Genomic DNA, 13,446 nt, shown 5'->3' on the forward strand with positions numbered 1-13,446 from the left:
CAATGGATCTTTTGTGGCTGTATAATTGTATTAAAGCATCCAAGGGTTTAAAGGGCCATAAAACAGCAAGAGATTAATAAACTGCTTAAATATATAAGATTCAAAAAGGTTACCTGAAAAGTGGTATCATTGAAATTTTTCCATTAGCCCATTCTTTTTTTGCAGCTTTATTAAAAAAAAGAGCAATCCCCTTGGCAATGAGTGGTAAACAGTAATGTTATGAAATACATTTATATTAATATAGACACTAATAAAAACATAAATACATGTAACATTTAAATTATTACAATGGTGTGTCAGATTTTGCAAATAATCATTAATATACTAATATAATACAGATGTATATATTAATAATAAAGATGATTATATACTGGTATAGTTGTGTATGTGTGTATAATAGATAGATAGATAAATAGATAGATAGATAGATAGATAGATAGATAGATAGAAAAATAGATGAAAATTGGCTATGATATTTTGCCACCAGGATGTCATCGGTTGCGTTCATGCATTTTTAATGCCAATGTATTAGCCTATATATTTTACCAAATAAAGGAGCATTTTCTTTTACAGAATCGGTGCTTAAATGTCCTGTGAAGTTTTTGAATGTTTGATACAGTGTAGCAAGCTTGCTTAAAGGGACAGTAAAATAAAAATTAAACGTTCATGATTCAGATAGGGCATGCAATTTTAAACAACTCTCCAATTTACTTTTATCAGCAAATGTACTTTGTTCTTTTAGTGTTCTTTGTTGAAGGGTAAAACTAGGGAGGCTCATATGCTGATTTCTAAACCATTGAAGGCCACCTTTTATATCAGTGCATTTTATTAGCTTTTCACAGCTAGACAGTGCTAGTTCACATGTGCCATATAGATTGTGCTCACTCCCATGAAGTTATGCATGGGTCAGCACTAATTGGCTGAAATGCAAGTTTGTAAAAAGCACTGAGATAAGGGGGCAGTCTACAGACTCATATATAAGGTAATCACAGGGGTAAAAAGTGTATTCATATAATACTGTTGGTTATGCAAATCTGGGAAATAGCTAATAAAGGAAATATCTATCTTTTTAAACAATAACATTTTCAAGTAGACTGTCCCTATAAATTGCACCTGAGGGTGCTCTTTAATTGTACATCAGTAAGAGTGGTCAGTAGCGGACCAAATCAACATAGGGTTCTGGTGCAAACATTTTTTTGGGCCCTCCAAAGATAACTCAGTAGTAAGCAATAATAATAAGATAGATAGATAGATAGATGGGCACTAATCTTAACTAATAAAAGGCTTCACAGCATTAGTATTTTACAGGTTCTGCACACACTTATGTATAGACTGGATGATATGTACCCTCTTCAGTAGTTGGGCCCCTGTGCCACTGTACCTGCTGCATTAGTGGTAGTTATGCCCCTGACAGTGGTGTTTTTCTTGGACTGAATAGGATATTCTGCACCTCATTTTTTTTTGTATCTTTTAGACTAGATTTAAGTGGTTTGCCTTTGTCAGCATCAAGGGGAGCAGAGCAACCTTGCATTAAAGGACAGTGTTTTTTGTTTTTTAGATATTTTGTTTTTTAGATATTGCCAGAACTTAGAAAACTTAAGATGTCTCCCCCCCCCCCCCATAGCCAAAGACTAAATTTGATTAAATACGTGAATTTGGAAAAATAAGCAAAATATAAAGACAGAGATAAAGAAGCTTGTGATCTCATAGCAGAACACATTTTTATGGCCTCCTCTTTAAAACTACATGTGTGAGGTAATTAGCTATTTGTACAAAACAAATAGAAATAGAAAGACAAACAGAGAATCAGGATTCCAGCTGTTAATCTTTCATTCTGTCAATTAGTAGTGATGATTTCAATAGGATAAACAATACAATTTGTCTCTCATCATACCTACTCGGCTGGGGGGGGTTCATGCAAAAAATATTTTACATTTGTTTAATTACTGGCCTTGTTTATACATTTGTCTATAGTACATTTTAAACGGATTTCAATATAAAATGTTTTAAAGGGCAGTAAACCTACAAAATAATGTTATATAATTCTGCACATAGTGCAGAATTATATAACATTATCTTAGTGCAAACTTTATGCAACATAATATTGCAGCTAAAATTTGATTATAAAAGAGGATTTTTCAGACCGCCGCTCTTGCTCTACTGAGCGGGTCTGGTTTTCCCCCTGAGCGCATCTGGGCAGCTGTCTAGTCACAGCCCGGCACCGATCGCGCCATTACACTCAATGTAGCTCACTCCCGCTATCAGACAGAGCAGGAGCGAGCTACATTGAGTGTAATGGTGCGATAGGGCTGGGTTGTGACTAGACCTCTGCCCAGATGCACTCAGGGGGAAAACCAGACCCGCTCAGAAGAGCAAGACTGGCAGTCTGAAAAATCCTCTTTTATAATCAAAATTTAGCTGCAATATTATGTTGCATAAAGTTTGCTCTAAGATAATGTTATATAATTCTGCACTGTGTACAGAATTATATAACTTTATTGTGTAGGTTTACTGCCTCTTTAATTTTGTGTAGTAAGAAGAAAATTACAATATTCCTTCATGTTTTATGTTGTCTGCCTTTCTTATAGTTTAATTCTAAAACTTGGGGTCTTTCCTAGTACCTTGAGCTTCTATAAATGAATGTGTGTCATGTTGTAACTTAGTTATTCTAATTTTAAAAGCCTCTGTAGAGGCCAGTTAATTTACAGCTGTCATTTTCTGATGTGATATAAAGGGCTGGATTTATCAAAGGCTAGACGAACTCTGTATGCGCTTTGCCTTTAACTGCGCCCCTGCTCGTCTCCAGGGAAGCGCACATGTGCGCCTGAATTCATCAATAAAATAGACATAACTTTGTGCAGGCGAGCTGGGGCGTAATAATGATAAATTTCACCTGTTGGAAAAAGCATTACTCTCTATTTACTCCCTATTTATCACAGTACATCCCTATAAATATTTACGCCTCCATGTTTTGATTATTAAAAAAGCGTTTTAGGTAACTATTTAGCTTATATTTATATTACTGTATATAATGTTTCTGTGCTGTTTTTGCCATATGTTGATCATTTAAGATCGCAAAATCAATATAGCGATATATATACAGTATATATATATATACTCTTTTTGGTTTTTATATATATATATATAAAACTGTTGCTACCCATATGCGCCTGTGGAAGCACAAATTTCTGGCAATAACAGTCTCTTTTTGGTGCTGAGCCTTTGAAAAATTAGTTAAAAGAACAAAGTACTACATCACAAGATGTAAAAGCATGTATTATAATGGTGTTCGCCTCAGTCTGTATGGCGAAATATACAACATACTATTGAAGAGGAAATTTAAGTTCCCTATCGACGCAAAGCAATGATAAATATGAAACTGGGCGTATTTGTAGCTCGGGCTGTTAAATTATGCCTATTACTAATGTATATTGTTGCACTCGGGAGCACGCCCAAGCGCCTAGGAGAATGCAAGCGGAGTGCAAAGAAGTTTCTTTCAGATTTGCGCAATTATAGGCGCAGAGTGCTGTGATGAATATGCCGATCAGTTCGTATGCTCTATTTTGGATGGAATTAAAGGAGAATGGCTTTGATAAATCTACCCCAAAGTCCCTTTTTGCTATACTCCCCATAGTCATTGTTTGCATACTTTTGGGATTTATTGATATTAGTTTCTAATTATCCTCAGCAGAAGATGTAAGATAATGAAAACCTAGGTTCTAATACAGGGATACCCATTGCGTTATAGAAACTAAAACTTCATTTTTACTTTGAATACAACATTATATCTAGTATTTATTTTGTTTAAGGTCCCTTTAAGCAGACAGGAGAAGGAAACAACAATGTTTCTCCTGCAATTATATATATATATATATATATATATATATATATATATATATATATATATATATATACACCACTTAGGGGATACTAGTTTCTTAACCTGAGATTCATGTGCCCTTGGAAATACTCAGGCAATAGACAACAACTATTCCAGAGCTTAAATGAATTTACAAAGCTGGTTAAACAGTACATCATTCTCTAAAAATACATGTAATGTATCCCAGGCAGGAAAATGTAAACAAGCCAAATAAAGTGACCCTATATGCGTGAATGTATGTGTTTTTGTTTGGCTGTATGTGTTTGTATGCATCTGTATGTGTGTATGTGAGCACACATGCATCTTTATATGTGTGTGTGTCTGTCTGTGTAAATATGTGTTTGTTTTTATATGCGTATGTCTGTGTGTGTGTGCACTTATTTGAGCTTCTTTATATATACAGTTGTGTTTGTGAGTGTGTATATACTGTATGTGAGTATGTGAGCCGAGCCTATGGGCTACATTTATGAAGCAGCAGTCCCATAATTTCAGGCTCACCTGAAATGTATGTTAAGAAGCAGCAGTCATAAGACCGCTGCTCCTTAACCTGTTCACCACCTTTTCAGTGGCGGATTGGAATCATCCCAATCCGATACGATCGACGATGATTGACAATCCCTGCTAGTGGCTGATTGACCACCAGTGAGCAGGGGGCAGCATTGCACAAGCATTTCACTAGATGCTAAATGCTTGTGCAATGATAAATACCAACAGCGTATACTGTCAGCATTTAGTGACATATAGTAAATCTACCCCTATGTCTTTTTGAATATATGTGTGTGCATGTCTTTGTGTGTGTGTGATTCTCTGTCTTTTTTAATATATGTGTGTGCATGTCTTTGTGTGTGTGTGATTCTCTGTCTTTTTGAATATATATGTGTGTGCATGTCTTTGTGTGTGTGTGCTTCTCTGTCTTTTTGAATATATATGTGTGTTTGCATCTGTGTTTGTGTGTTTATTTAGGTGTGAATGTGTATATCCATGTGTGGTACTGTATGTATACATCTATGTGCGTGTTAATATATATGTGTGTGTACGTCTGTCTGTCTGCATGCATATATATGTATGTGTGTGTATATATGTGTCTGCGGGCATCTGTATGCTTATACAGTATGCGTATGTATGTGTGTGTGTATATATGTGTGTGTGTGCGTGCATGTGTGTATATGCTTCTGTGTCTTTGAGTTCCATTTATGAAGCTGTGAATGTAGCTACGGAGCCCCAGTGGTGCAGCCTCACACAAGCAAACCCTGCAGTGCTAGTTAATTACCAGTGATCTATTAGGATTATTGAAAAGCCCTGCTCTTGCTCAATTGGTTGTTCAAGAGTTGGTGATGCAGCTGCACTAGCAATTGCTTATGCAAAGGTAATTACAGGCTGCCCACTTGCTGCAATCCTGGACACACTGGTTCCCAGCTGGGAATGTTGTTCTTTTGGAGCTTGATATATTGGCACTTGTGGGTTTGCGTCTCTGTATGTGTTTATATATCTTTGTGTGTCTGTTTATCTATGTGTGCATGTCTCTGTGTGTATGTATATACCTGTGTGGGTCTGTGTATGTATGTGTGCCTGTGTGTGCACATCTCTTGTGAGTGTGTATATATTTGTGTGTGTGTATGTATATCTGTAAGTGTGTGTATATATCTGTTTGTGTGCATGTGTCTGTGTATTATATGTGTCTGTGTATTTGTGTGTGACTGTGTGTGCACCTCTATATGTATAATGTAATACAAACAAAGGGGGTGCTAAAAAGAAACTGAAATGTTAATGATTAGCAATTAACAATATATCAAGTCTGTTATACAATGTAATATATAATCATAACTATAGTAGTTTTGAACATACAAAATGAAAGTCCAGAGAATAGTCCCAGATTTAGCAATATGCACTTCTAAGGTGTAGGGGAATCCTCTTTGGATATAGGTAAATATAAATGGCTGCCTCCATTTTGTAAATATACGTTATGTTGTAAAACAACTATAATGGAATGGTAGTAAATGGTAGATTTGGCATCTTCTAAATTGATATAGTCGTATTTTGATTGATCTGCACATATAGTGCATTCTCTCTATGCTTTATATATTCACTGCAGCACATAGGAAATCCTAGCTGGGGTGAGCTGTTACACCCAATAATTCTACAGACTGCAGCTACTAGCAAATTGGTGTGCTCTACTAATATGTGAGTACCCATTTGGCTCATTTTGTATTATACTCATATATATATATATATATATATATATATATATATATTTGATGATCCTGCACATAAGGCGCCCCTCTATTTTTCTTCAACCTCTATATGTATGTGTGTCTGTGTATATATAAGTGTGTGCGTCTGTGTGTGTGTATATATCTGTTTGTGTGTGTCTGTGTATGTATGTGTGCCTGTATGTGCACACCTGTGTGTGTCTGTGTATGTGTTTATGCCTGTGTGTGTCTCTCTGTGTGTATATGTATCTGTGTTTCTCTCTGTATGGATGTGTGACAAGTCATAGTGGATATAGAAGCATTAAAATAAATTCCTAGAAATTAGATAAATACATTTATTCTGACTCATAGACCCAAAGTAAATTTGTCAAGATCTTAGCTTTATGTGATCTTAGCTCTATGTGATTTTATTAAAGGGACAGTTTACTCAAAAATGTTCTTCCCTTTAATTTGTTCCCAATGATCCACTTTACCTGCTGGAGTGTATAACATTGCTTACAAGCATTTCCATTACCCTTATATTGGCATTTGAAATAGTTCATTTAGCCTATGGTATCCCCATCCATCCTAAAAGATTTTGGCCAGAAGAAATTACAATCCCAGTGGGTTATAGAAGAGATAATAAAATATGAATATTCCATTGTTCTCTCCAAGTATTGGTGATTGGTTTATGGACAGATATAAGATAAAGAAGCATGTATATGTGATAAAGTAATGAGATCTGATTATACCTACAAGCTCAATCCATTTTATTAGCTTGTGGCTTCAAAACACAAAATCAGCTAATTCGTATTCACAAATAAGCCTTAAAAAAAAGCAAATTTCATACATTTTATACTCTGCAGCTGGTAAAAAATGTATCTGGTAACACATTAAGGGAAAATCAGTATACTGTCCCTTTAAGTAAGGGGTAAGTATAAGGAAAATATTATAGCCCTAGGAATAATTGTCACTTTAAAGTCTGAGAATTACTGGCCCAGGTAACTGTTTTAATTACACCTAAAGCCAACTCTTAAATTGAAGGTATTTACGTGTTTTTTTTAATTAATAATAATTTTGTAAATATATGTTATGTTGTTATATGTTATGTTGTAAAACCACTAGAATGGAATGGTAGTAAAAGCTTTTTTAAAAGAAATATAAATCATCCAATTCTTAAGGCAAGGATTTATAAGTTTAATTATATCAATTAAAGAGGGATAAGCTGTTTTGTTTATATATATCTTTACAGAAGAAAAAAGAAAAGAAAAGGAATATTGTTTACAGAGCAGAGACACTGATGGGTTTAAAGTATGGGATAAAGTCTGCTTAGTTTTTTTTTTATGTTGTTTTATAGATTATAGTTTCATAAACTATGCCTCACTCTAGTCACAAGAGTTTCGGCTAATTTGTGATAAGAACTTGGCATCAGTGCATTGTGGGAATGATTTCATATAGAGATTGCTGACTCATTAGAATTAGTTTTTATATGACAGGGAATGCACCTGTGAGGAAACATTTCTCTTGAACAATCTCACATTCCCTTCATCTGTCACAATATAATGACCCCACCCTGAGTTGAAAAGAATACCTCATTAGCAGACCAAAAGCAAAAAATATTTGTTCCCATAAGGGATCCCAATGAAGGAGAAAAAAAAAAGAAAACCACTAATTTATGTTTTTACAAACTGAGTTTTTTCTCTCTCCCAAACTATCAGGCATCTGAGTTGAAAAGGATTGAAAAGTTGGTATCTGGGTTTTCCATATGCTCCAAGTCACTGCAGGGAGTGCTGGCCAAAAATATTCTCCTGTTCAGAGCCAAGCTGAGAAAACAAACCTTTAAAGATTAGTTGTGTCTACTGCTGACCTGGTCATCTGATGTCGTAATGTCCTTTTTTTCTGTGTTCCTCATCTAAAGCATCCAAGACATGCTATATATTTTTTCCAACTACTGAAAAAACACTATTTATTTTCCATATTTTGAAATCAATATTTCAAACTTTAATTTCTTACAGTTTTCCTGTTGAATCAAAGTTTTGCTTAGTGATAACTGTTTTGCTTCATTATTTATAATATAATACAAATCCATATATTGTTATTATATATAATAACAATCTATAATTTTACATGGTCTATTGTATTACTACATAATATTTTATATTCACTTTTTAATTTAACATGTTTGTATTGATGAAAAATAGCTCAGTATAGGAATAAATTAACAAAATCAATAAATAAGATCAAATATAACCTCTTTAATAATCAATATTCCTTCATGGGACAACAGGAGATAAGCAATACACAAACTGAGAAATCCAAAACAGTATCTACAATTATCGCAAGCCCACCTCTAAGGCGATTATGAGTTAGCAGAATGCTGAGTGGAACATTGATATCAAACAATTTGGTGCACCTCTAGTTTGTCAGCTTTTTTCTCACTTCATCAGAATTGCATATATATATATATATATAAGATAGAGCATGCAATTTTAAGAAACTTTCTAATTGACTCCTATTATCAGATTTTCTTCATTCTCTTGGTATCTTTATTTGAAAAGCAAGAATGTAAGTTTAGATGCCTGCCCATTGTTGGTGAACAACCTGGGTTGTTCTACTGATTGGTGGATAAATTGTCTCACCAATAAACAAGTGCTCTCCAGGATCTGAAGCAAAAAATAGCTTAGATGCCTTCTTTTTCAAATGAAGATAGCAAGAGAACGAAGAAAAATTGATAATAGGAGTAAATTGGAAAGTTGCTTAAAATGGCATGCTCTATCTGAATCACGAAAGAAAACATTTGGATTCAGTATCCCTTTAAGGTTTAACCCCTTAAGGACCAGCGCCATACCCTGTATGACATTGGTACCCTGTACGTCTCTGCAGTCCTGGGCTTCTCTCTGGCATGATCCCACTCAAAATAGCGAGATTGCACTATTTCTGCATGCCCCACAAGTGGGGCACTGCAGAAATAGACTTGCAGAGTTGTCAATGCAGAGAGGGTGAGAGAGGCGGGTGGGCGGCCCATCGCTGGAGAAGGCGGGAGGAGGGTGGGACTGCTCGGCCACACTACAGGGAAGTCCAAAAAAATGTATCATTGAGGGTAAAGGAGGGAGGGAGGGAGGGAGGAGGGGCAATGAGGGGGATCCCATGTGGGATCCGTTAACAGAAAGGGATCTGGGAGTGGGAGCGGCAGTGTATTGAGGGGAGGGGTAGCTGCACCACAGAAAAAAATCAGACTTTTTTTAAATTGCCAATTTTGCAGCAAACTGGGTATTGGCAGACAGCTGCCAGTATCTAAGATAGTGGCAAATAGGTAGAGGGGGGAGGTTTAGAGAGCTTTTTTGGGGGAATCAGGGAGGTTATGGGGGGAACCTACACTGCAGCAAATATATATTGTTTTAAAAAAAGGATTTTATTTTCATACTGGCAGACTTTCCGCCAGTATTTAAGATGGTGGTGACAATTGCAAAGCGGGGGAGGGAATAGAGCTGCTAGAGGGGGGTCAGGGAGGGATCATTGGGTGGGATGTGCCAGGTGGGAGGCTGATCTCTACACTAAATCTAAAATTAACCCTACAAGCTACCTAATTAACTCCTTTACTGCTGGACATAATACGGTGTGCAGTGGCATTCTAATCACCAAAAAGCAATGCCAAAGCATATATGTCTGATATTTCTGAACAAAGGGGATCCCAGAGAAGCATTTACAACCATTTGTGCCATAATTGCACAAGCTGTTTGAAAATAATTTCAGTAAGAAACCTAAAATTGTGAAAAAGTTAGCGTTTTTTTTATTTGATCGCATTTGGTGGTGAAATGGTGGCATGAAATATACCAAAATGGGTCTAGATCAATACTTTGGGTTGTCTGCTAAATTTTTTTTATAGTTTTGATTAGGGTTGCACCGATACCAAGTATTTGCATGAGTACTTGTACTCGTGCAAATGCACTGATACTTATACCGATACCTCCACTTCCTACCCATATGCTATCTTGTGGCGTTTTTTTCAAACTGCATGTTCACATTTCATTTTAAGCTGAAGTGGAGACTAAACTAAAAAGTGTTTACTACTGTTCTGCCAATACAAATTGCTGTTATTTGTATTATTGTAGGAGAGATCACTGTACCTCGTTCAGACAAAACCCTGAAGTACTGGTCAGTTAATAAACTGAGATTTCCAGCTCTGGCTAAAATGGTCCAAAAATATCTTTCTGCCCCATGCAGTAGCGTGGAAAGTGAAAGACTGTTCAACTTAGAGTCAAACCTCCTTACTGATAGCAAAAACATAATTTATGCTTACCTGATAAATTTATTTCTCTTGTAGTGTATTCAGTCCACGGGTCATCCATTACTTATGGGATATATTCCCTTCCCAACAGGAAGTTGCAAGAGGATCACCCAAGCAGAGCTGCTATATAGCTCCTCCCCTCACATGTCATATCCAGTCATTCGACCGAAACAAGACAAGAAAGGAGAAACCATAGGGTGCAGTGGTGACTGTAGTTTTAATTAAAATTTAGATCTGCCTCAAAAAAAAGACAGGGTGGGCCGTGGACTGAATACACTACAAGAGAAATAAATTTATTAGGTAAACATAAATTATGTTTTCTCTTGTTAAGTGTATTCAGTCCACGGGTCATCCATTACTTATGGGATACCAATACCAAAGCTAAAGTACACGGATGATGGGAGGGACAAGGCAGGAACTTTAAACGGAAGGAACCACTGCCTGTAGAACCTTTCTCCCAAAAACAGCCTCCGAAGAAGCAAAAGTGTCAAATTTGTAAAATTTTGAAAAGGTATGAAGTGAAGACCAAGTCGCAGCCTTGCAAATCTGTTCAACAGAGGCCTCATTCTTAAAGGCCCAGGTGGAAGCCACAGCTCTAGTGGAATGAGCTGTAATTCTTTCAGGAGGCTGCTGTCCAGCAGTCTCATAGGCTAAACGTATTATGCTACGAAGCCAAAAGGAGAGAGAGGTAGCCTCTCCTCTGACCAGAATAAACGACAAACAGGGAAGAAGTTTGACGAAAATCTTTAGTTGCCTGTAAATAGAACTTCAGGGCACGGACTACGTCCAGATTATGCAAAAGTCGTTCCTTCTTTGAAGAAGGGTTAGGACATAATGATGGAACAACAATCTCTTGATTGATATTCCTGTTAGAAACTACCTTAGGTAAGAAAAATGTAAAATAAAGGGGAGAGAAAGGTGCGCTAGGCCAAATCGATAACCAAACACCCCTTACAAAGACAAATATCCCTACAGTTGTCTAAAATAAGAGAGAAAATATACAGGTAATAAGGGAGGCGCTAAGAAAAGCCAAAGGTATCAAGCACTTAAAATTTAATAAAAACACATAAGCATACAATAACATATGTATAGGGGACGTCTCCCCAAAAACGAAATACTAATAAATAATTAAAAACTAAAATACTAAAAGATGCAATTGATAAAACTTCCACAGATTTAAAACCATACAATTTGTATAGGGCAGTCCCAATCAGTTCGTTTTAGTAGGGTCAGACAGAAATGTCTTTACTCCATATAAAATGTAACTGAGTCTGTGGTCAGCGTCTCACTAGTCAAATACCACCCAGCTGCCAAATTGATAGAGCAATAGCTGCCAAACAGTGTAAGTGGATAATAATATACATGCAATTCCAAAGTTCTCTTACTGTGTAAGATATCACTTTAGCAGAACATTCAGCCGTGTACTTTACCAGATCCTTATCCGTGAAGTAAATGTCTTTTCCCCTCGCCCGGTATTCACCTCGAGCGGGGCCGACTGAAACTTTCCGGCGTCTGACGTCACTGAAAGATGTTCCGGTTAGGAGAAGAAGCCGATTCCTGCGCTTACTTCTATGACCTGTAGTCACAGTCCTCTCAGATGAGCCCTGCACTTAGTGCTTATAGCACGCAAGGGATTGGATACTGGGCAAAGTGAAGGATATCCCAGAAATGCTGCCAAACACAAGTCCTACAGATGATTTACTCCTATTTAGGAGAAGATAGTTCCAAAATGTATAACCCGGGTTATTAAGTAGGAATCAAAAGATATGTAGATTGTTGTCACAGAAATAAAAACAACAACACTGCCAACACATACGACGCGTTTCGCCCTCCTATGGGCTTTATCAAGATCTTGATAAAGCCCATAGGAGGGCGAAACGCGTCGTATGTGTTGGCAGTGTTGTTGTTTTTATTTCTGTGACAACAATCTACATATCTTTTGATTCCTACTTAATAACCCGGGTTATACATTTTGGAACTATCTTCTCCTAAATAGGAGTAAATCATCTGTAGGACTTGTGTTTGGCAGCATTTCTGGGATATCCTTCACTTTGCCCAGTATCCAATCCCTTGCGTGCTATAAGCACTAAGTGCAGGGCTCATCTGAGAGGACCGTGACTACAGGTCATAGAAGTAAGCGCAGGAATCGGCTTCTTCTCCTAACCGGAACATCTTTCAGTGACGTCAGACGCCGGAAAGTTTCAGTCGGCCCCGCTCGAGGTGAATACCGGGCGAGGGGAAAAGACATTTACTTCACGGATAAGGATCTGGTAAAGTACACGGCTGAATGTTCTGCTAAAGTGATATCTTACACAGTAAGAGAACTTTGGAATTGCATGTATATTGTTATCCACTTACACTGTTTGGCAGCTATTGCTCTATCAATTTGGCAGCTGGGTGGTATTTGACTAGTGAGACGCTGACCACAGACTCAGTTACATTTTATATGGAGTAAAGACATTTCTGTCTGACCCTACTAAAACGAACTGATTGGGACTGCCCTATACAAATTGTATGGTTTTAAATCTGTGGAAGTTTTATCAATTGCATCTTTTAGTATTTTAGTTTTTAATTATTTATTAGTATTTCGTTTTTGGGGAGACGTCCCCTATACATATGTTATTGTATGCTTATGTGTTTTTATTAAATTTTAAGTGCTTGATACCTTTGGCTTTTCTTAGCGCCTCCCTTATTACCTGTATATTTTCTACCTTAGGTAAGAACCCAGGTTTAGTACGCAGAACTACCTTGTCTGAATGGAAAATCAGATAAGGAGAATCACAATGTAAGGCAGATAACTCAGAGACTCTTCGAGCCGAGGAAATAGCCATCAAAAACAGAACTTTACAAGATAACAGCTTAATATCAATGGAATGAAGGGGTTCAAATGGAACACCTTGAAGAACTTTAAGAACTAAGTTTAAGCTCCACGGCGGAGCAACAGTCTTAAACACAGACTTAATCCTAGCCAAAGCCTGACAAAAAGCCTGAACGTCTGGAACTTCTGCCAGACGTTTGTGTAAAAGAATAGACAGAGCAGAAATCTGTCCCTTCAATGAACTAGCAGATAAGCCCTTTTCTAAACCCTC

Source organism: Bombina bombina, chromosome 3 (assembly GCF_027579735.1).
Source record: "Bombina bombina isolate aBomBom1 chromosome 3, aBomBom1.pri, whole genome shotgun sequence".
Lineage (NCBI taxonomy): Eukaryota > Metazoa > Chordata > Amphibia > Anura > Bombinatoridae > Bombina > Bombina bombina.